The 23047-nt window shown below is 40.4% G+C and overlaps 1 protein-coding gene across 16 annotated transcripts in view; it reads left to right on the top strand.

Annotated features, from left to right (window-relative positions):
- The window catches only part of PLCB4 (phospholipase C beta 4), a 413770-nt gene that overhangs the window by 112401 nt on the left and 278322 nt on the right, over window positions 1–23047 (top strand). The gene's annotated exons all lie outside the window — the stretch shown is intronic.

The following is a 23047-nucleotide window of genomic DNA, read 5'->3' as shown; positions in this document are numbered from 1 at the left end:
ATGCATGCTGAAGTCATTTCTTTAGGGCTACATCTTGCCTAAAATCAGTTTAGCATGACTGGTGTTACAACCCTAAATTCCTTTCTGCATAGGGGAAAAAGTAATTTCTGATATAACTGCTGCCTTTCACACAAAGGTGGGACTCTTGCTATGCTGCTAGAGTGCAGTCAACCTTGCCACAAAGACTATGCAGATGACTTCAGTGTTCTCAATTCCTCCCTTGGTTGAAGTTCACATTCATGCCAGTTTCACCCATTCAAGGCCTTTCAGATGCAAATTTTGCAAGAAAAAGCTCCTTAGATTTCCCAAGAATCATCTCATTAGAAAGGAGTTTGGAATGTGATTCTGTCTGGATGCTATTTCTGTGATACCTTGAAAACTTTGTTCCTACAAAATTATTTAAGCATTTGAGCAAAAAAAATAAACAAATGTCCTTGAATTTATTATCCCATATGGACTTGCCAACTACTACAGTGAGACTTGTGGAGATGATAAGTCCACTGTGAGTGAGGCACTTAAGCTGCAGGACCCATATGTTGTGCCTGATTGTGTTGCAGAGAAAGTTCTTTGGAAACTATGACCTTAACCAAGCTTTGAATAACTGACCAAGATAAAGCCACCAGAGATGTCCTAATGGTTGCCATTCATAGAGGGTCATCAAAAGTCTTTGGCCTCTTGCACTTTGTGCCACCCTCCTCACTAACATTCTACTCATAATATTAGTCTTTTTGAGACCTCCCAAATGGTGCTGATCCAATTAATTTCTGCAAACAGACTTCAGATGTTATGAGGTGTCTGTCAGATGAGGCTCAGGGTACCACGCCTTGTTTTGCTTACCATATTGATCACCGATCAAGGTGTATCTCAAAGTAAGTCTTGGTAGTCCCTAGCAATCAAAAGTGTTTCCTCAAGTCCTAATTTATTAGGTGTTTTTCCCTATATCTTCTGGGTCTCTGTCTTAGTTCAGGCTGCTATCACAAAATGCCGTAGACTAGGTGCCTTATAAACAAAAGCCATTTCTTTCTTACCGTTCTGGAGGCTGGAAGTCCAAAGTCAAAGTGCCTGCAGATTCCGTGTCTGGAGAGGGCCCTCTTTCTGGTTTGTAGATGGTCTTGTCATTGTCCTTACATGGCACTCAGGTGGGGGGATGGTGGAGGCAGAAGTGTTTGTCTCTGTTCTTCTTTTATAATGCCATAAATCCCATCATAAAGGCCCCATCCTCATGACCTAATCCAACTCTAATTACCTCCCAAAGACCCCACTTTCAAATACCATTACACTGGGGATTGGGGCTTCATTATGGAAATTTTGGGAGTGGAGGACACAAATGTTCAGTCCCTAGCAATCTCACTAGGACAACAAAGTGAGACAAATAATTGTTCTGTAGAGCTTCTTAGAATAACACCAATACAGTCTCCCAAAAGAGAGAAAGAATATCAATAATAGGGGTTCTGGGGAATTGCTTTCAGACCTTGGGCTAACTTTGTGAAATGAGATTTTGAGAAAAGGAAGGGCAGAGTGAGTAATATATTTTAGCAACAGTCATGAGAGTGGGAGTTGAGAGGGAGGTGTCTGTTTTGTTGTTCTTTGTCCAGAGCATCTCACCTATAACCTGGCCCATGGAAAATGTTCAAAAAATAAGTTTTGTATAAAGGAATTGATCATTAGCTGGAGTGATTTTATAGCAATAAGAATTACCTTGTTGAAGAATTGGTTCTTCTTTGCCTTTAAATGTCTTCAGGTTTGGGCTCCATTCTTGTAGCTAGCTGCTGACTATTGGTTTACCCCATGTAAAGTGAGTAAAGGGTTAAGGGTTTTTTCTTATCCTTATGCTATCAATCACCTACTTCTGGGGCTCTCACAGTTAAAAGAACTCTTTAAAGTTGGCTGGCCTGGAAACTACCCATTATACCAGACTGAAGTGTCTAAGGGAGGCATGTTCTTCCTTTTTTGTCTAAAAGTGAGGGTTTTGGGGAATTTGTTCAATCATCCCTAGGCCTAACTCAAGTCTCATTAACCCAGGAACCTGTGAGCTATTACAGAAGATGCATGTGTAGTATTTACTGAGTGCATGGACGGGTGGTTTACAGACTTCTCCTCAACAAATAGCAGGGCTGTAATAGCAAGTGACAGGGAGCTTCTGGCAGAGGTAGAGATTGAGGGGCAGGTGGTTGGCCTGTTGTCTCTAGGAAATGAGCTCCCAGCTCAGGCACCTAGGACATGGGACTTCTGATTTTTAAACTGGGACTAGTTGGGTCACCCAGTGCTGAAACCTTGGCCCTCTGCCGACAGGCTAAGGGGCTTCCTGGTGTAGCTCTCCCTTCTCAGCTGTCTCAGCCATGTCCTTCCCATGCTCTGAGACACCACCAGTAGCAACAGTTTGGGGATCATGTGAAGGAAAAGTAATAAATACCTATTCTGTTTTGATCACATCTAATTGCTCATTTTCATCATATTTTCAAGGAAGAATACGCTTACAGGGCCTGAAGCTACCACTCAGTGACTTCAGGATTCAACGTGTCTTTCTGCAAGGGTCAGGGAGTCACGCTGCTCCGCCTCACAGCACAACTAGGAAGAATCTGTCTGTGTCTATTGAACTACAGGGAGAGCACCATTTGAAATCTCCTCTGCCCTGGAGAATGTTGTCCAAACATAAGTGGTGTCCCAGAGTTTTCTGTAACTCTCCAGCCCAAGTCCCTCTTACAGCCCAGGGAAGCCTGGGGTTCACCTATCTCATGAAAATGTGCTGTATTGTTGGTGTCCCGGCCAAGGTACCCCAAGCATAATGGGGTAACTCCAGATTGGGTCACTAAGCCCGTCTCCCACTACACAATGGCCACATTTCCCTCCCTCCCTCAGTTAGTGCTGGGGAGGAGGAAGTGATGAGCGCTGGTGAGGCTTCTCCAGAACAAGATGGAGATGCAACTCTAAAACCAGGTAGAGCAGGAGGCATGGGGGAAAGGGCTGTGATACCACAGAAGATGTAGAAATTTTTTTCAATCACCACATGTAAGAAAGAAGAAAAGCTGCTAGATTTTTAAATTTAAGTTTTGGAGTAGTATCAAAAAGGACCATCAAGCTAGAGATATTTATTTAGATAAGAATGCTGGTCTAATTTATCATTATTTTTAACTTCTCTTGCTTGTAGTTATAATTAGTGATAAGTAATATTTTAAGTGTTTTTTAATGATTTTTGGAAATACTGTATACAGATGTTTAAAGTTGTGTGCAAATTGAATTAGGGAAATTGGAATCTCACTTTCCTGTTCGTGTGTGTTATTGAAAAATATTATTTTAATTTTACATCAGATATCTTGATACCTCACTGGTATTAGGCTGAACCATATGAAATTGCTGTTTTTGTTGATCAAAATGATTAAATATTAGTAACTTCATATAGCTCATTGTAACATATTTATACCCTGGGTCTTTATAACCAGAGACAAGTAGATTAATCTATGAAGCTATTAAAAAATTCTATAGTAAATATATTTATAAACTGAAGAATCTGCTTTAATGTGGGCTACTTTCCCTGCACTATCAGTTTTTGCAAGTTTACATTCTTTTCCTGCAAAAAAAGGCAAAATTAATTTTAAAAATCTAAAGCCACTGGAAGGTACCAGAAGATGGGACTTTTCAAAGAAGGAATTAAATTGAAGGTAGAAGGCATACTATTTCCCACATGGACTTCAACCCCCACCACCTTCTGCAATGATTCTGAAGGTGATCCTTGCTCAAAGATAACCACCTCAGTATTGTGGTCATGGGAAAAAATGGAAAAAGGATCAGCATTCTTTAGCTTCTTTTGTGGCTTTATTTCAGCTGGGTTTTCCTATTTTACTTGAGTAGATTGCCTTATTTGGCTCAGAATGAGTCCAAGTGGTTTTTTGGTGAATGTTTCCTTTACCTTCATAAGCACTTTCTTTAAAGTTCCAGGTGAAACCCTCAGCATGGTGGACACTGTGTTGTGATGTCATTGCAGATGCTCTATTTGGGAAGCCATCCATGGCTTTTTCAGTTCTAGAAATGCTTCAGATTGATAACATTACTATGCTCATAGGTTTTATGTTGTTTTGAAATTTAAATTAGTATAGAAAGGAACCATTTGAGGGTGGTGACCCAGCATTGTGCCTCAAAAAAAAAAAAAAAAAAAAAAAAACCTCTGATTTTTATGATTAGGAGGCAAGTTTTTTTAATTCAACTAGTTGACTCTTACAGAAATAAAACATTGCCACTATGAACGAATTTATGAGCTGTCAGGTGATCTTATGTGTTGTATACATATAACGCACACATCTAGGAGATGTTTTAAAAATCTTGACAGTTGTATGTTCAATTTATGTAATGCTAGCCCTACTGTAAAATACTCTAGTTTTTTTGTTGGGACAGAACCACACCTAAGTGAAACTTGCAACTTGCTGCCCATCTGCCCATGAATACTTTACTACCCATTTATTTATTTATTTATTTATTTTTGAAACAGGGTCTTACTCTGTCACCCAGGCTGGAGTGCAGTGGCAAAATCACAGCCCACTGCAGCCTTGATCACCTGGGCTCAAGCCATCCTTCTGCTTCAGCTTCCCCAGTAGCTGGGACTACAGGTGTGTGCCACCATGTCCCACTGGTGGGTGTGTCTCACTATGTAGTGCAGGTTGGTCTTGAACTTCTGGCCTTGAGAGATCCTACTGCCTTGGCCTCCCAAGTTGCTTGGATTATAGCTGTGAGCTACCACACACAGCCTAAGACTTTGCTTCCTTGTGGAAAAACTCCCTGGAAGGGAATCCCTTATTAAATAGCAGCTGCTAAATAGAAACTTAGTGTTTGACTGAGTGATAACATTTTCTATAGTTTTTTTTTATTTATACTGAAATTTAGAAAGGGCATATTATTCAGTTTTGTTCTTCAAATCATCCTTGACTCCTCTCTTTCTCTCACACTCACACATGGTATGGTAAATCTGTCTGCTCTACCTTCAAAATGTACCCACCTTCTTTTCACTAATTCCCTTGCTGCCATCCTGGCCTGAGCCAGATTCTCTTTCACCTGGATGACTGGTCTCTTCTCATCCTGGCTTGTTCCCCACGCTGACCCGTCCCCATAGTCTGTTCTGCACTCAGCACCCAAAGTGACCGACTAAGTGTAAGTCAGCTCCTGAGCCTCCCTGCTCAGAGCCCTCCAAGGGGTCCTCATCTGACTCCGAGTAAAAGCCAGAGTCTTTACCGTGGCCCACCAGGACTGTGTGATCTGACTCCTTTTTGCATGACCTCATCTCTAGCTCACTGGGCTTAGTCACACTGGCTTCCTCGCTGCTCTGCTGTCATCCTGGGGTCTTTGCTGTGGCTGCTTCCTTTCCCAGTAATGCTCTGCCTTCCCCCACTCATCCACATGGCTAAATCTCTCATTTCCTTAGTCTTTGCTCATTTATAAAGCTAGATTTCTTATTAACCCCTACTCTGTTCTCTATTTTTGCTTTTTCCACAGCACTTACCATCCTTTAAGATATGGTATAATTTATTTATCGTGTTTAGCGTTTACTCCCTCTCTAGAATGTAAGTGCCATAGTGGTGGCAGTTTTGTTTTATTTACTGATGTTCACCAAGCACTTAGAAAAGTGCCTCATTCATAGTAGTGATTCAGTAAATATCTGTTGAATAAATGAACGCCCATTCAAGGGTAGTGGGTGAACCCTTATTGTCCCTTGACCTTGGATGCCTGTTTTAAAAAATCATGTTTAACAAATCCTAAAGCCATTTTTTTTATGGTATGGGTTTCAGACTTCACATTTTACATATTACTCATGAGATAAGAGTCAAAAGAAAGTTTTCTTAAAAATAGTATTTGTCAAAACCCATTCTGATTGTTTTTTCTTATAATGACAGGTTAGTCTCTGCCAACTCATTCCAGAAGCTTCCATTTGATCTTCAGAGGTTTTTAATTGGCACGAGTCTCTTTTCAGGAAAGGGCCACTTTAACATCCATGGAAAAATAATCATGTACTTTTAATTCCACTTATCTGAAACCAACTAGTAAACCCAAAGAAAACACTGGGTGTTTTAATTTTATGAAGTGGCTTGAATTGTCCCAAGGTCATGGCATCCAGTGAATTCACTTCTCTGTCTTTCCTGTCTGGCCGTTTTTGTGCCTTCTGGGTGTGGACAACTCAAGTGGTTTGCCATGTGCCAAACGAGCTGCTGCCTCTTCTCCTTTCCAGTGGGGTGGTCCAGGTCCACTTTGCAGACTGAGTTCTTTTCTCTCTGCAGGGTCCTTCTACTTCTAGCTAGTTATCTTGTGCTTCTCTTCCCAGCCTGTTTATCTAAATGAGTTCTTTTCTTCCAGCCCAGCTCCCTCCCGAAGGTACAGGAAACCCCCAATGAAACCATCAGTTCCGCCTCTGATGGTTTGCCTGTCCTTTGCCTCAGACACTTAGACTTCGGTGCCCTGGCCACAGTGACCCTTTTATTTGCTTTCCTGCTACTTCCCTACTTGTCGTTTTATTTTTTACTTATTATTATTTTTTGAGGTGGAGTCTTGCTCTGTCACCCAGGCTGGAGTGCAGTGGCGTGATCTCAGCTTACTGCAACCTTCACCTTCCGGGTTCAGGCGATTCTCCTGCCTCAGCCTCCCTGAGGGATTACAGGTGCCCACCAGCAGCCTGGCTAATTTTTGTATTTTTTTTGGTAGAGACAGCATTTTACCATGTTTGCCAGGCTGGTCTCAAACTCGTGACCTCAAGTGATCTGTCCACCTCGGCCTCCCAAAGTCCTGGGATTACAGGCATGAGCACCATGCCTGGCCTACTTGTCGCTTTAAAACACAGCCATGCCTCCACCCACTGCCATGCTCTCTCTTCAAGACACACCAGGACCACTTCCTGCTCTAAAACATCTCCACACCCCTGCTGAGGACCCTAATGACACTGTCTGTGTACCTCCTTTATCACAGACACTTACTGTTCTGTCTTCTGTTTTCGTGGTGTGCGTTGCTTCATTTCAAGGACATAACTATGTAAACTTCCATGCCGGACTGTAAACTCTCTGAGGGTGAGGATTATGTTATATCTGACCCTATGTGTAAAACTTTGCTGTGTATGGGTTCAGTAAGTATTTCATAGGACCATGAAACATTACTGGTTGAATGGGCTCTGGAAATAAAACTACTGTATAGCCCAGAGTTCTAGAACTGTCTAGATTTTTAAACATTTTGTCCTTTTATCTTCTGAAAATTATAGTTGTATTTTTCCAATGATACAAACTAAGTTTTAGTTGGAAAATGATAATTTCTGTAGGCAAATATCGTCCTATAGTTTAACCCTTCACATGAGTGAATTGTGATTGAAAGAAGGTTCAAGGGTGGGTTGTCCAGGTTCCTCTTACTATTCTCCATGTGTTTTACATGAAGGCATTTTGAGTTCATTTGGGAATTATTCTTATAGGTCTCTCAGTTTTAATACAAAATGGGTTATAAATATGGCTCTGGTAGTGAATCTCTCAAACTAGAAGATTTCTCCCAGCCACAATTCAGTTACATCTAGAAGATAACATTCACACATTTCTTCATTCATTTCAGCAAAGAGTGACTGTTATGTGCCGGGTATATAATATGAATTGATCAGACACAAGTCCCTGCTTTTGTGGAGCTTACATTCCAGGGGGTGGAGACAGAGGAACAAAAAATAAAATGAAAAGTGTGCCAGATGGTAATGCGTGATGCAGAGAAACTAGGCAGGGGAAGAAGGATGGAAAGCCAGGGAAATTGTAATTTAAAATAAGGTGGCCGGGCGCGGTGGCTCACGCCTGTAATCCCAGCACTTTGGGAGGCCGAGGCGGGCGGATCAGAAGGTCAGGAGATCGAGACCATCCTGGCTAACACGGTGAAACCCCGTCTCCACTAAAAATACAAAAAATTAGCCGGGCGTGGTGGCGGGCGCCTGTAGTCCCAGCTACTTGGGAGGCTGAGGCAGGAGAATGGCGTGAACCCGGGAGGCGGAGCTTGCAGTGAGCCGAGATCGCGCCACTGCACTCCAGCCTGAGTGAAAGAGCGAGACTCCGTCTCAAAAAAAATAAAATAAAATAAGGTGATTAGCAGAGGCCTGAAGGTGGTGAAATAATTAGCCCTATAGATAACAATGGGAAGAAAATTAAAGGCAGATGGAACAATGGCACTGTGTGGGAGTCACTTGTCATGTGCGAGGAAGAGCAAGGACATCCTTCAACTTGGAGAGGGTTGGGGAGTAGGACTGGTTGATTCAGAGAGGTGGAGGGGAATTCAAACCACTTCAATTTCTTCTCAGCCTTGACACTAGTGACATTCTGGGTTGGTTAATTGTTCATTGTGGAGGGCTGTCATATGCATTGTAGGATGCTTAGCAGCATCCCTGGACTCCACCCACTAGATGCCAGGAGCATACTGTCTCAGTCCATTTATGCTGCTGTAAAAGAATACCACAGACTGGGCAATTTATAAACAACAGAAAATTATTTCTCATAGTTCTGGAAGCTGAAAAGTCCAAGATCCAGGTGCCAGTAGACTAAGTGTCTGTGAAGCTCTCTGCTTCATGATGGTGCCTTGTTGCTCCATCCTCATATGGCAGAAGGTAGAAGGGCAAAAGGATCTAGCTAGTTTGCTCTAGCCACTTTATAAGGCACTAATCCCATTAATGAGGGTAGAACCGTCATGACCCAGTCACCTCCTAAAGGCCCCACTTCTTAATACTGTTACACTAGGGATTAAGTGTCAACATGAATTTTGGACACAAACTTTTAAACCATAGAGCACACCTTCTCCCCTACCCCTGAGGTGTGACAACTAACAATGTCTCCAGACATTGGCAAATGTCCTCTGAGGCACAAACTCACATTTGGTTGAGAACCACTGCTTTAGACCAAAGTCAGGACTTCGTTAATTTGAGTGGTTCTTTCATTTTAACGAAAGTCCTCTGGCTGCTGTGTTGAGAATAAATTGAAGGGGAACAAAGATGGGACCAGGCAAGAAAATTAACAAATGGCCATTTGGGAGGTGAGGGTACCTAGAAGCTGACTGGGGCTGGCTGGTGATATGGTTTGGCTCTGCGTCCCCACCCAACTCTTATCTCAAATTGTAATCCCTACATGTCAAGGGAGGGAGGTGATTGGATTATGGGAATGGTTTCCCCCATGCTATTCTCATGATAGTGAGTTCTCACAAGATCTTATAAGGTGCTCTTCTGCCTTCGCTCACACTTCTCTCTCCTGCCACCATGTGAAGAAGGTCCTTGCTTCCCCTTTGCCTTCTGCCATGATTGTAAATTTCCTGAGGCCTCCCCAATCATATGGACCTGTAAGTCAATTTGTAAACCTCTTTTCTTTATAAGTTACCCAGTCTCAGGCAGCTCTTTTTAGCAGTGTGAGAACAAACTAATAGAGCTGGGGTTGGTCAGGAGTGAATCAGATTTTGGATATTTTGAATGATTAACCTTCAGGATTTGCTGACAGATTGGAGACCGGGTATAAAGGAGGAGTCAAAAATAACTACGAGGATGTGGGCCTGGGCAGGGAGGATTCAGGCAAGGAGCAGGTTCCTGGGGACATTGAGCTTGGTTTGAACATTTTGTATTTGAGAATATTGATTATTCTCTGTATTCTCCCTGACAATAACCCTGAGAGGTAGGTATGCTCTCCTTTTACAATAAGAGGACCCTGAAGCTCATGGAGCTTGGTTAATTGCCCAAAGTCATACAATCTGTAAAAGACAGAAAGGGACTTAAATCCAGACATGTCTAACTACTAACCCCCTCCTCCTTGATATACTTTGAAGTGATTTTGTATGGTTTAGAAGCCTCCAGTATGAAGTAATAGTACAGTATTTTATACCCTGCAGAGTTTAATTCAGTAGACTAATTTTTCTTGAAATGCAGTTCTGCTAAATACTAACATTTCAAAACAGAGACAGTCATTTCTTTTGCATTTTATAGCAGGATAGAACACAAACATGAGCCTTAGGAAGTATCTTGCATACAATAGTAAAATAAATTACATGGAATATCAGGACTATCGTTTGAATGTGTATCTCCATCCAAAATTCATACATTGGAACTTAAACACTGCTGTGTGATGATGGGACTAAGAGATGGAATCTTTAAGAAGTGATCTTAGGACTAGTGACCTTATAAAAGGGCTGGAGGGAACTAGATAGGCATTTTTTTTTTTTTTGCCTTCCACCACGTAGGGACACAGTGTTCAAGGTGCCCTCTTAGAAGCAGAGACCAGGCTGTCACTAAACACTGAATCTGCTGGTACCTTGATCTTGGGCTTTGCAGCCTCCAGAACTGTGAGAAATAAATTTCCTACATTTATAAATTACCCATTCCGTGTTATTATAGAATCATGAACAGACTAACACAATCAGTGGTTAGTTGGATTTTAAGTGAGTTCTAAGTTGCTATTTCTCCATCTGTCCTGTTGGCACCTAGTCCTACCAGTTATATGGCAAATCAATGCTCTGTGGTCAGTTTTGTTTGGAAATATACCCTGAGTCCCTCTGTTAGGGATCTACAATACACAGACCGCTTCTCCCTTCTCCCCTCCAGCACCTCCAAAATGTATTAAGCATCTCACGGGTACAGGTGGTGCTAAACCATTTTTCCATCTCAAATATATTTCTATAGGTCTGCTATGGTCATGGCTATGTCCAGATATTAACCCATTCTGCTTCTTTTTTTTTAAATATACACATCCTTAGAGCTTAGGTATGATGCTAGCAGGCCATTTTGCTCCTCTGTCATTTTTCTGCCAAACCCTTCTGACTTTTTAGCTGTGCTACCATCAGACCACTGAGTGATTAAAATGAATGGATTTTCTTGAAATAGATCCTGAGACCTTTTGCATCTAAAAGCAGGTTCCCTATCTCTTTCAGCTATATAATTGTGTGTTTAAACAGTGGGACTCAACAAAGTAATTGCAGTCTTGGAGTTCTCAGCAGAGTGAGCCATCGAGCCGGCAGTGGGGAGCTGTGTGCCATGATTGATTCCACGGGGGTTTGGGAAATTTGAGGTGATATGAGCCGAACTGCTCTGAAGAGCTGCCCACAGGTATCGCTGCTGTTACACCTCGTATAGTTTTGCAATGACTTAACCTAATATAAAAGATCGCACTGTCATTTCTCTTTGAGAATAATCAGTGCCAAGGGAGGTTTCTTAGGAGGTCTTTGGCAGTTTATTCTTAATGAGTTTTTGGCAGGGCCAGGTTCATGAGTGTGTGACCTGTGGAATTGCACAGGGTTCTAGACTCAGAAAGGTCCTGCCTGTGTTTTGTGTTTGGTTTAAAGATAGCTGGCAGAGTCTTGATTTTTTTTTTTTTTTTTTTTTTTTTTGACATAGGGTCCTGCTCTGTCACCCAGGCTGGAGTGCACTGGTGTGATCACTGTTCACTGTAGCCTTGACCTCCCAGGGTCTCCATAGGGAGGCCCTGTCTCTACAAAAACAAACAAAAAATTAGCTAAATTAGCTGGGCATGGTGGTGCACACCTGTAGTCCCAGCAAGTCAGGAGTCTGAGGTGGGAGGATTGCTTGAGCCTGGGAGGTTGAGGCTACAGTGAACTCACTCCAGCCTGAGTGACATAGCAGGACCCTATCTCAACAAAAAAAGAAAAATAAATGTCAAGACAGTAATAGCAGAGCTTTAATTCAAACACGGAGCCTTTGTATGCTATGGCTCAGGTTGGAGTACCTATCCGTTAATTAGCACTTTTGCCCAAAAGGGGCCTATGCAGATCTCAGGCCCCTCTCAGAATCTATGTTCTAGTTGGAAACAAGGGCTAATCATCCGTATGTAAAACAAGCTTTCAGGCAAGATGCAAAATGCTTCTTGATCAGCAGCATCGCCAAGGTGAAAGTTAACTATGCGTGTTCCCTCATCATTCAACAAATATTTATTGAGCACCTACCATGTGCTGGGCACTGTGCTAGGAGCTGGGATGGACGCTATCTTGGATTCCTTGTGAAGCAGACACCATGACAAAGATTTGAGTGCAAGTGACTTCCTGGAAAGATGATCGCAGGAAATACTGGTAGAAGAGTAAGAAAGTGAGACAGAGACATGAAGGAAGCCAATAAATGGTTTGTTTTCACAGAGAGAAGCTACAACTATGTGCAACTAGGGCCTAATCCACTGAGGACCAGTGTAGAACATGCCTCAGAATTTTCCTGTAGAAAGACACGGGTTGGTTCCTTTCCCACTAACTCTGATCCGTCCGGTTGAGAGCTGCCCAGGGTTATTTCCAGCCTGCCCCCTGTGCCAGAATGAACACAACTCCTCAGCTAGAGAAAGCTCTTAGGCAAAGAATCACAGCATTTGCACTAGAAAGCTGTATGTGAATATTAGATTAGTGGGTGCTAAGCGTGAGGGGATGAAGAGTGACAAGTTGGGGCCACCATTTTGAATAGATTGATAGGACAGAGCTTTCTGAAGAGGTGACTCTTCAAAAAAGACCTACGTCTTTTTAAAATTTTACTATTTCAAAAATGAGAGACATGCATCAAGAAAAATAGGATTCTTAAGTCATATTGTATATAATAGACAAATAACATATATTTTGATCTTTGAGAATGTTTATATTCTTGAAAACATTGTAACTTTTAGAGGGTATTTGGCTATTTGGTTGCTGATTTTCTTGACAATCTCTTCTTGAATACTGTGCCATCTTTTCATCTGTATTCTAGGTTTTCTGAGTGTTAGACTATTAGACCTCATGATCAGAATATTACAGTTTTCAAAACCAAAGTTACTATCTTCTTTTTTTTTTTTTTTTTTTTTTGAGACGGAGTCTTGCTTTGTTGCCCAGGCTGGAGTGCAGTGGCGCAATCTCGGCTCACTGCAAGCTCCGCCTCCCGTGTTCATGCCATTCTCCTGCCTCAGCCTCTCCCAAGTAGCTGGGACTATAGGCACTCGCCACCACGCCCGGCTAATTTTTTTGTATTTTTAGTAGAGATGGGGTTTCACCGTGGTCTCGATCTCCTGACCTCGTGATCCACCCGCCTCGGCCTCCCAAAGTGCTGGGATTACAAGCGTGAGCCACCGTGCCCGGCCTACTATCTTCTTTAAAGTATGGGATATAGTGTCTTTAACCGTGAACTGCTTTTTAAAAAAAAAAAAATTGGAAGCTATCACTCTTTTTATACAGGTTCATTGTGAACTTGGTGTTTCGTGTTTTTAAACAACTGAATGATTACAAGTAAAGAAATGACTGCCTTGAGTAGGATAGTGAAATAGTAGGAAATGAAATATAAATTTTTAAATCAGAAAAAATGATTCCCACTTCTTTGTTGGGACAAGAATGTGAAGAGTGTTCTTTATAATAAAATGACTCCAAATTGACTCACTTTGTCTAATTAATAGATAGGCCTTGCTGTTTAGGTGTTTGTATTTTACAAATGTATTTTCCAACACAAAACCACTGGAGGGTGAACTCAGGAAACTTTAGCTACATTTTTTTTTCCTGTAAAACATAGTTTCACAAAGCTTTAAAATCAACCTTTTTGGGCCAGGCGCAGTGGCTCACACCTGTAATCCCAGCATTTTGAGAGGCCAAGGCGGGTGGATCACAAGGTCAGGAGATCGAGACCATCCTGGCTAAAAAACAGTGAAACCCCTTCTCTACTAAAAATACAAAAAATTAGCCGGGCATGGTGGCAGGCACCTGTAGTCCCAGCTACTCGGGAGGCTGAGGCAGGAGAATGGTGTGAACCTAGGAGGTGGAGCTTGCAGTGAGTGGAGATTGCGCCACTGCACTCCAGCCTAGGTGACAGAGCAAGACTCTGTCTCAAAAAAAAAAAAAAAAAAAAAAAGAAAGAAAAAAAAGCAACCTTTTTTTATTTCCTCACTTCAACCCAAATAGATGCATCTATAAATTTGTATCTCTCATAAATCATTCTAATAATATTTGCAGTGATTATAAAAGGAAAATACATAGGGCTTGCTAATTATGAGAAGACATTTGTTTGTTTGCTTGCTTAACAGTCACTTCATGCATTGTCCTAATGCTTCTTTGCAGAAATCATTTAGTAGTTAGCGCCTCTCTTTTTGTGCAGTAAGCAATGGATCAGACTGTAAACTTTTACTTTACTAAGTGAGGCGATGGCAAGATTTTAAGACCACATCAGGAAGTTTGGTTTTTCTCTGAAAATATTTCATTTTTAGTCCAATTTTAGTCTAGAAAAATAGGGTTACAAACAAAGCCTAATAATTCATTGCTTAACAGAAGTTAAATGAAAAACTACAGTTTGCATCAACTTCCTGGTTATTTGCAAAATCATCCTGCATATTCCTTTTAGCTTTGTGTGGAACTGGGGCTTATCACACTTTAATGTGGATATGAATCACCTGGAGTTGGTGTTAAAATGTAGATTCTGCATGTCCAACAAGCTTTCAGATGATGCAGATGCCGCTGGTCTGTGGGCACCTTTGAGGAGCAAGGTTTCTGTGCTGGTTAATTTTATACGTCAACCCGACTCGGCTAAAGGTTGCTCAGATAGCTGGTAAAACATTATTTCTGGCTGTGTCTGTAAGGATGTTTCTAGAAGAGATTAGCATTTGAATTGGTAGACTGGGTAGAAAACAGTGTCTTCACCAGTGCAAGTGGGTATCATCAGCAGTTCATTGAGGGGCCGAATAGAAGAAAAGTGCAGAAAGGGTGAATTCTTCTCTTTCTGCTTGAGCTTAGACATCCGTCATCTCCTGCTCTGCCCTTGGACATCGGTGCTCCTGGTTCTTGGGCTTTTTGACTCAGACTGGGATCCCATCAATCCCCCTGACCTCCTATCTCAGGCCTTTGGACTCTTACTGAATTATACCACCAACTTTCCGGGCTCTCCAACAGATTGTGGGACTTCTTGGCCTCCCTAACTGCATGAGCCAATTCTTAGAATAAATCTCAGTTTATATATATCTCTCTATATCCTACTGGTTCTGTTTCTCTAGAGAACCCTGACTAATACAGTCTCAGACAACTGGCTTCAGGATTCATCTTGCCTAACTGTGGGGGCAAAACCATGCCTGGGGAGGGGTGGACTGCTTTGAAAAATGGAGAGGTTTTGGAGATAAAGTTAGCCTGAAAATTTTTCTGATTCAGACAACCTTGCATCAGAAAAATTTTGATGAGCCTTGCTTAGGAGTGCAAAAAGCAGATGTTACAGTTTTAAGCAGAAAGGGGCTCTTGATGTTAAGTAAAGGACTGGTAGAGATTACAGAAGAATTTCAGGTACTGTAATAATTACAGAGGCAGAACTCTTTTCTCCTTAGCAACAGTCTATGTGTGGGGAGCAGAAGCTTGTTATAGCAGAGGTCCCTACAGAGAAATCTGTGTGTGCAGGCAGAGTCAAAAGCAATTGAAACAAGTTTGCACTAATGACTTTGGGGACCAGAGTGCCCTGACAATGGAATAGGAGGGCCATATTATCAGGGGTGACCTCTAATTTGCAATTAAAATGACTTCTGGGCATGTAAATGGACACCTGGGTGGGAGGATTGTGTAATGTGGGTGGCACTCAGTGAATTTCTTTATCTTGGACTTTGATGAGTTATTCCCCTGCTCCTTGCAAGCTCAGTGGTGACAGATGGTTGTTGCTTCCTTGCTGGTTTCTGTTGCTAGAGGAATAAAGTAGGAATTGGTGTTCAGAATTCGGGCTATGGAAAGATACTGATGTTTGGGTGGACAATTTAGGTATAAGAGGACATTGGCTACTGTTATTCAACCAAGGCAAAGAAGGGTTGTGGAAAGTCATGGAGATTAGGGGTAGCCAAAACCACTCATGTGATTTTTGAGCAGGTTATTAACCTCTTCTAGCATCAGGTTAGTCTGCTGTCGTGAGGGTAATAAGGCCTATCTTTGGTGGGTTGGAGATTTTATTTATGAGGGGCCTAGCAGAATATTTAGTACAAAGGTTCTCAGTAAGCGGAGGTGTTATTTTAGAAATGTATCTTGAGGTGTAGCTCATGATTGGATTTCAAGATGAGAGCTAGAGTTCTGAATTGAATTTAAACTTGAATTTCATCAATACAGTATAGCGACAAAGCCCAGAGGGAATATAAGAGATGTAGGCAATTTAAGATGCAAGAAAGCAAGATGCTCAGTGTAGTAAGAAAACTGGTAAATTAATATTTTCCACAAATGTGACAAAATACAAATTTATTTACAGAGCTCTTGGCACATTAATGGGTGAAATGCCTGGGGCTGTAATGATTAGAGGAGAGTTAAATTCTTATAATAACCAGAACTTAGAGAATTATTAGATGCCTCCAGGTAAAAGACCATGTGGGCCTCTCCAGTTGTCTTTCTTCTGATCACCTGGTTGTAGCAGAGAGACTTTATTATTGTCAACCTACAACTCACTGCCTACCCATTAAGCAATTCCACAGATTCTTCCCTAAGAACCATGCTGTCCAATATGGGCACTGCTTGCTGCAATATGGCTATTTTGCACTCACCACGTAGCCAGTTCAAGTTGAGATGTGTCTGCAATTATAAAATACACACCAGATTTCAAAGACTTAGTATGAAAAAATAAAGTAAAATGTCTCATTAATTTTTGTGTAATATATGGAATACATGTTGAAATAATATTTAGGATATAGTGGATTAATGAAATATATTAATATTAAAAATTGGTTTTACCTTGTCGAATGTGGCAACTAAAAAATTAAAGTTATGCATATAGTTCACATTTTATTTTTATTGAATATTGCTGCCTAGACCACCCTGGGAACTGTATAGGAATTTCCTGGAGAGGCTTAAATCAAACTCCCCTGTTGCCAAACAGAAATAAAACAAAACCAGGCCAGGCGCGGTGGTGCATGCCTGTAATCCCAGCACTTTGGGAGGCTGAGGCTGGTGGATCACCTGAGATCAGAAGTTTGAGACCAACATGGCCAACATGGTGAAACGCTGTTTCTACTAAAATACAAAAATTAGCTGGGCATGGTGGCAGGCACCTGTAATCCCAGCTACTTGGGAGGCTGAGGCAGGAGAATTGCTGGAACCTGGGAGGCAGAGGTTGCAGTGAGCTGAGATTGTGCCATTGCACTCTAGCCTGGGCAACAAGAGTGAAACTCCATGTCAAAAAAAATAAAAAATAAAAAATAAATAAAAAAAAATAAAACCTTATGCTGACTCAGGAGAACTGAGCTGAGAACCATTGTCATTTCTCAACAAAAGGACTCTGCATGAGCAAGTTAACTGAATTCCTGTGGTAAACATGTTAGATCCCTCTAGGTATAGTCTCACAGATATAACTAAGGTTTTTATCTCATTTATACTTAGCTTTTTCTTAACTTTGTTCTAAGTCAGTATTTGCCAACTATTATCTAGAAAGCAATGTTTTATTCAAAGGTGTCTGTCTCTAGAACACATTCCCCCCTCTCAAAACAAATACAATAAAAGAACATTGAAACAAAAGAAAAATCACATAGTGCACTTTCGGTCAACATTTATCTTGCTGTAAAAATAGAAGAAAGAGAAGAAGGTAGGTTGGCATCTACTAAATGGTATTACAATTACTGGTTCTCTTTCTTTGTGGAATATGGGGGAATCAACAAAGTAAATTTATTCTTTCTGATCCTGAGTTGTCAGGCAGTTATTGAAAGGGAACTGCAGTCCTATTTCTGCAGCAGAACTAATGTGAAAGGAGAATGGTAAATTAAATAAGGTCAAAATGATTTAGCTAGCTGCTTCAGTCTCCTGAATGATCACTTGTAAGATGCAAATAAATGTAGGGCTTTGTGCTATTAAATAGAATTATGGTTTTTATCTTGGAATGGATACTGTGATGTGGCTGGGTAGTCATATTAATAGGATATTTTTGGTCACTCACTTGTCCTTAGATTATCTCAGTTCCAGAGATGGGAATGATTAAGATTGTACCCTACTCACGAGGAATAGAGGAGACGGTGTGTCAACAAATGAATAGAAGAATGAGCAATGAATTCTTTCACCAGCATATCACTTGTTCCCAAATTTTGATTTACCATTGTATTCTCTTTCTTAAAGGCCATCTATGAAAATAGTAGAGGGCTATTTTGACTCTCATTTAATCTTTGCTGTATCTTCAAAGTTGAGAGGGATATCACATGGCTTGTGATTTCATAGGAGAGCTTTAGGTTTTCAGAAGTGCTTAGATAAGGTTGGTCTGTACTCTTAACATGGTGTGAAGAGCAGGAAGATAATATTGCCAATGGGGACTCTATTAATAAGTGTTCATAAATGTTGAAGTACTTTTAAAAGAAATTCCAAAATAGTCTTTAGTCTTTTTTGTGTGTTCATTTCTTTTGGAGCTATAGGATTCAAAGCTCTGGATTGTAACACTAAATCACCTTGACAAGTCCCTAGAATCATAACTAGGGAAGTACATTGGGTTTGCCTTGGGAAAGAAGGATATAAAAATGGAGTTGTGTTTTTCTTCCTGCTCTGCCCTATCCCAACAGTGGTGGAAAGTTTCATTTAGTCATTCGGTAAGCATTTATTAAACAGTGTAGAAACCCCATGTGAGATAACTTTGAGAATAAACCTAAAGGACGGTACGTTGAGTATTTGATTCCAAGTTGGCGTTTTCAATGTTCCCATCGCTGATGGAGTCCTGAGAACCCTGTTAGCCTAGCACTGACTGTTTCTTTCACTCTTGGATCGCAGATGGTGGGGACACTGAAATCTAGGGGAAGGTTGTCCAGTACCACTTACAATTCCAGTTTCTCTGGTTCTTCGAAATTGTCCTGAATTTCTTTAAAATCATTATTCTTAGTCTTGAAACACTAGCTTATATTCATAACAAATGGTTTTGATCTTGACAGCATCCTTAATTTTCTGAGAGAAATGAACAAAAATTGATATTCTAAACGCCAGGTCTCCCAGATTTTTATTATTTTAGACAATTGTTGCAGCATGCGAAACTTTTAAAATTACAATTTACTTATTTTGAGTCTTATCTCTTTCTGCATGTTGATTCATGCTCTCCACTGCATTAATCTTCATCTATTTACATTTCAGTCAACCTGTTTATCTGTTGCTAATCCATCTTCTGGCTGATTCCTGTCAATCTCAGCCTACAATAGCTCACTGGGAATATATTACATAAAAGTCATCAAGGGCAGGAGAGAGAGAATGGTACTCTGATTTTGATCTTTATTCAGAATTCTCAATGACTTTCCCTCGGTGATAGCAGCAGATGTTCCCAAAGTTAGTTATTGAAAATGACAGTCTCAGTTTCCCATTTTTCACTCTTGACTCTCAAAAATGGATACCAGCTACTTAGTATGTCACTGTGTTTTAGCTTCTTAAAGATTCATGTTAAAACTATTCATTGTTTTTCAGACTAAGTGATTGTAGTTTCTTTAACTTTTTTGATGCTGGGTTTGAAATCATTTCCCTTTCTTACACGTCTGAATGCAGTCCATCAGCCAATGCTGTTGTCTCTGTTTTCAAGATCTGTACTGAATCCAACAGCATTTCCCAATGTTAACTGTTACCGCCTTTGACCACGCCACTGTCATCACTCATTCGGACTCTTGCAGAGCCTGTTCACTGGTTTTGGTGCTTTGTTCTTGCCCTGCCGTAGTCAGTTCTCCAAAAGACAAAGTGTTCCTTTAAAACTTAGGTCAGACCAGGCAACTACTGCTCAGAATGTTCTGATTGCTTCCCATTTAATTGAAAATGAGATCCAATCATTGTCTTTTATATGATCTGACTCCCTTTTACCTTTCTGATTTCATCCCTTCTGGTGTCCTCCAAAGGACAGCATCCAACTTGCTGTTTTCCAGCTATGTTGGTCTCTTCACCCTTGCAGAATACAGCATTCCCCTCAAGGCCTTTGCATCTGCTGGTCCCACTCCCTGGATTCCTCTTCTTCTCAGTCTTCTTGAGGCTAACTCACTCACTTCTCTCAGGTCTTCGCTTATAAGTCACTTCATGAGTGACACCCTTGCCAAGGCCAGTTATCTCAAGTGGTAACCACTACCCCTCCCCTCCCCCCAGCTTGCTAGGAATGCAATAAATATTTGTTGAATGGGCAAAATAACTATTTTTCATGGAAAGACATTTAATTTCCTGTTCCATCTATGGGAATAGATAAGGAATGCATAAAATGATCCTCAGCAGCAGAAGGCAGGTAAACATGACAACAAAGTGGGAATAAATCATATCATATATTTAGTTTTCTTAAAGTACAAACAGTAACAGAATAAAAAGTGAATGAGTTGTTTAAAAATGGAAATCTTCCTTGGAACAGCTAATATTTATAATCAGGTCATTATTATGCAATTATGTAATGTTACTGGTATAATTTTGTGATTTCTAAAATATTAAATGCTCCTCCCTTTAGGATTAAATTTAAACTATCAATATGCTTGATAAACTGCCTTTTATAATAAAATGTACCTGTGTGTATAGTACTGTATATATATAATTGCATATGCATGTGTTCGCATTAGCAATAATGTATGATTTTTATACTCATAAAAGTTATGATGTATTATTATTTCCTATTGCTAAATGGGAATCTATTGTGATTATTATTATTGGTGTAATATTAATATTTGTAGGTATTAGGTACATATGTGCAGGCTTGTAGAGGGAATATTTCTTCTGGAACCAGATCTTCTGCATGTTATAACTGTGTGAATTTACTTAGCCGTCTGGGCTTCTTGCCTTGTTTTTAAAAAGGACATAATAATACATTACTTATTTAAAGGTAGAAAGGTAGAAATACATGGTACTCTAATATTTGACAGATTGCAAAGAGTCATCATTTTAAAAATCACAATGAGCTATTAACACACACCAATGAGCATGGCTAAAATAAGAAGAAAAAAAACTAGATGGTACCAAGTGGATGAAAATGCAGAGTATCTGGGATTCCCATGCATTGCTGGGAATGCAAAATGGTGCCACCACTTTGAAAGACAGTTGGACAGTTTCTTATAGTGTTAAACAGATAATACATATAACCCAGCCATGCCACTTGTGGGTATTTACCTAAGTGATGGAAACTTATGTGTAAACCAAAATCTGTACACTAGTGTTTGTGGTAGCTTTATGTAGAGTCATCAGAAACTGGAGTCAATCCAGGTATCTCTCAACTAGAGAATGAAAAAATAATCTCTGGCATATCCATACAATAAAATACTATTCAGCAGTAAAAAGGAACAAATTAGTGATGCATGCACCAACACAGATGAATCCCAAAATGCATTACACTACATGAAAGAAGCTGGAGTCAGACTTGAAAAGCTACATACTATATGATTCCATGCAGTAAAGGCAACATTGTAGGAACAGAGTACAGATCAGTGGTTGTGTGGGAGTGGGAAGAGAGACCGACTGTCAAGGGGCAGCGTGAGGGAGTTTTGGGGTAATAGAATTGTTTTATATCTTGATTGTGTGGTGGTTACATGGCTGTATGCATTTGCCAAACTCACAGCATTGCACATGAGAGAGTCTATTTTATTGCATGTGAATTAAAAATAAAAATAAATAATTATCTTGATTATTAAAACCAGTTATACCTCTGAGGCCAGGCATTGATGAGTCCTAATTGTCCTAGGTGAGTGATCACATCTGCTCGTAGTTCCCTATTTTATTTTACTTTAGTTGCTGTGGTTTCCTGGTGTGGCTTTGTCCTGCTTCAGATATTATTCATGGCATGATGGACTTTGGCTCTGATGTCAGAGGTAGCAGTGGTGGAAAGCTTTCCCACATTCTCCCAGAAGCAATTTCAATTCCTTAGTGGGACCTTGCCAGCTGACTGGTCTACCTCAGTGGTAGTGGTGCTGACAAAGGCTGGGATCTTGTCCTGCAACTTCGAATTTGTAGATATATCAGCTGCTTTAGTTCCTTTGTAAAAACCAAATAGAAATGAATAGGAAACAGAATCAGAGCAGGCTGTCTTTCAAACAAATTACTCCAGGCTATGCATTTGGGGCCCTTGTTTTCGATATGGTACCTGTCTCAGGGCTCTGACATCAGCAGCTGTGTTCTGGGTCATGAAAAGTTTGCAGACTCCAGCTCCATCAAAAACAAAAAACAAACAAACAAACAAAAAAACCAAGTAACTGCTGTATCACACTGTGTGGTGCCCCAGTGGGCCAGCGTATGAGGTAATGTCTCATGGAACAGATGGTTGACCAGTTGTCTTTGGTAAAAAAAAAAAAAAAAAAAAAAAAGTGACAAATATAAATGCTAATCTAAATATATAATTTATAACTAGAGAACTTTAGGCATTGGGAGATTCTTGTAAGCTGTACTTACTCTTCTGTTCTCACTTACTGGCTAGTAAATACATTTTATGTTTGTTGAGAATGTGACTAATGTAAAGGTTCTTGAGGTCATGAATCTCTTGTAAAACCAGCCTGTTTCCAGTTTTCCAGATTATTTTGGATCCTCTGTTTTAGGTATATCACCTTGCTTCTATACAGCTGTCTTAAGAGTGCTATAAACCTAGATTGAACAGGAAACCAACGTGCTACCAGCAGATTAGAAGTGACTTACAATAAACTAAAATGAGATATTTTTCTCTCTGGCATTATTCTAGAGCAACAGCTCTTGAGTTTCCTATGCTACTATTCTTAGTTTAATTTGCACAGATGATTTTCTCTATATGCAGTTATGTCAGTGCAGAAATAAAGGAGTGGGAGAGGACTGTAATTGAATACTCACTCCAGGTTTCAGGAATGTGATAGGCACTTTTCGTGTATTATTCCATTTAACTTCACAACAATGAGTTAGGTAGATAATTTTGCTGCTTTACAAACAAGGAAATTGGGTCCAGGAGAGGTTAATTGACTTTTATTCTCAAAGATAGGTCTCTCTCACTCCCAAAACCACTCTATATTCCAAAGGCTCCATTTGGGAATAGTGGTTTTTTATTTGTTTTTTTTTTTTTTCCATCTCTTTGTCACTTGCAATGGGGGATGGTGATTGCACTGGTCTTTTGAGATTGAGACCTGGAGCTTCTTCTTAGACCTGGTCTGAGAACCAGGTCTGTTCCGTGTTTTACTTTTCAGAGTCCCAAGGGATTTGGCCTAATTTTATG

The sequence above is a fragment of the Symphalangus syndactylus genome, chromosome 24 (genome assembly GCF_028878055.3).
Source record: "Symphalangus syndactylus isolate Jambi chromosome 24, NHGRI_mSymSyn1-v2.1_pri, whole genome shotgun sequence".
NCBI classification, from domain to species: Eukaryota; Metazoa; Chordata; class Mammalia; order Primates; family Hylobatidae; genus Symphalangus; species Symphalangus syndactylus.
The sequence above is the reverse complement of the archived record's forward strand: the minus strand, read 5'-3'. Positions and strand labels throughout refer to the sequence as shown.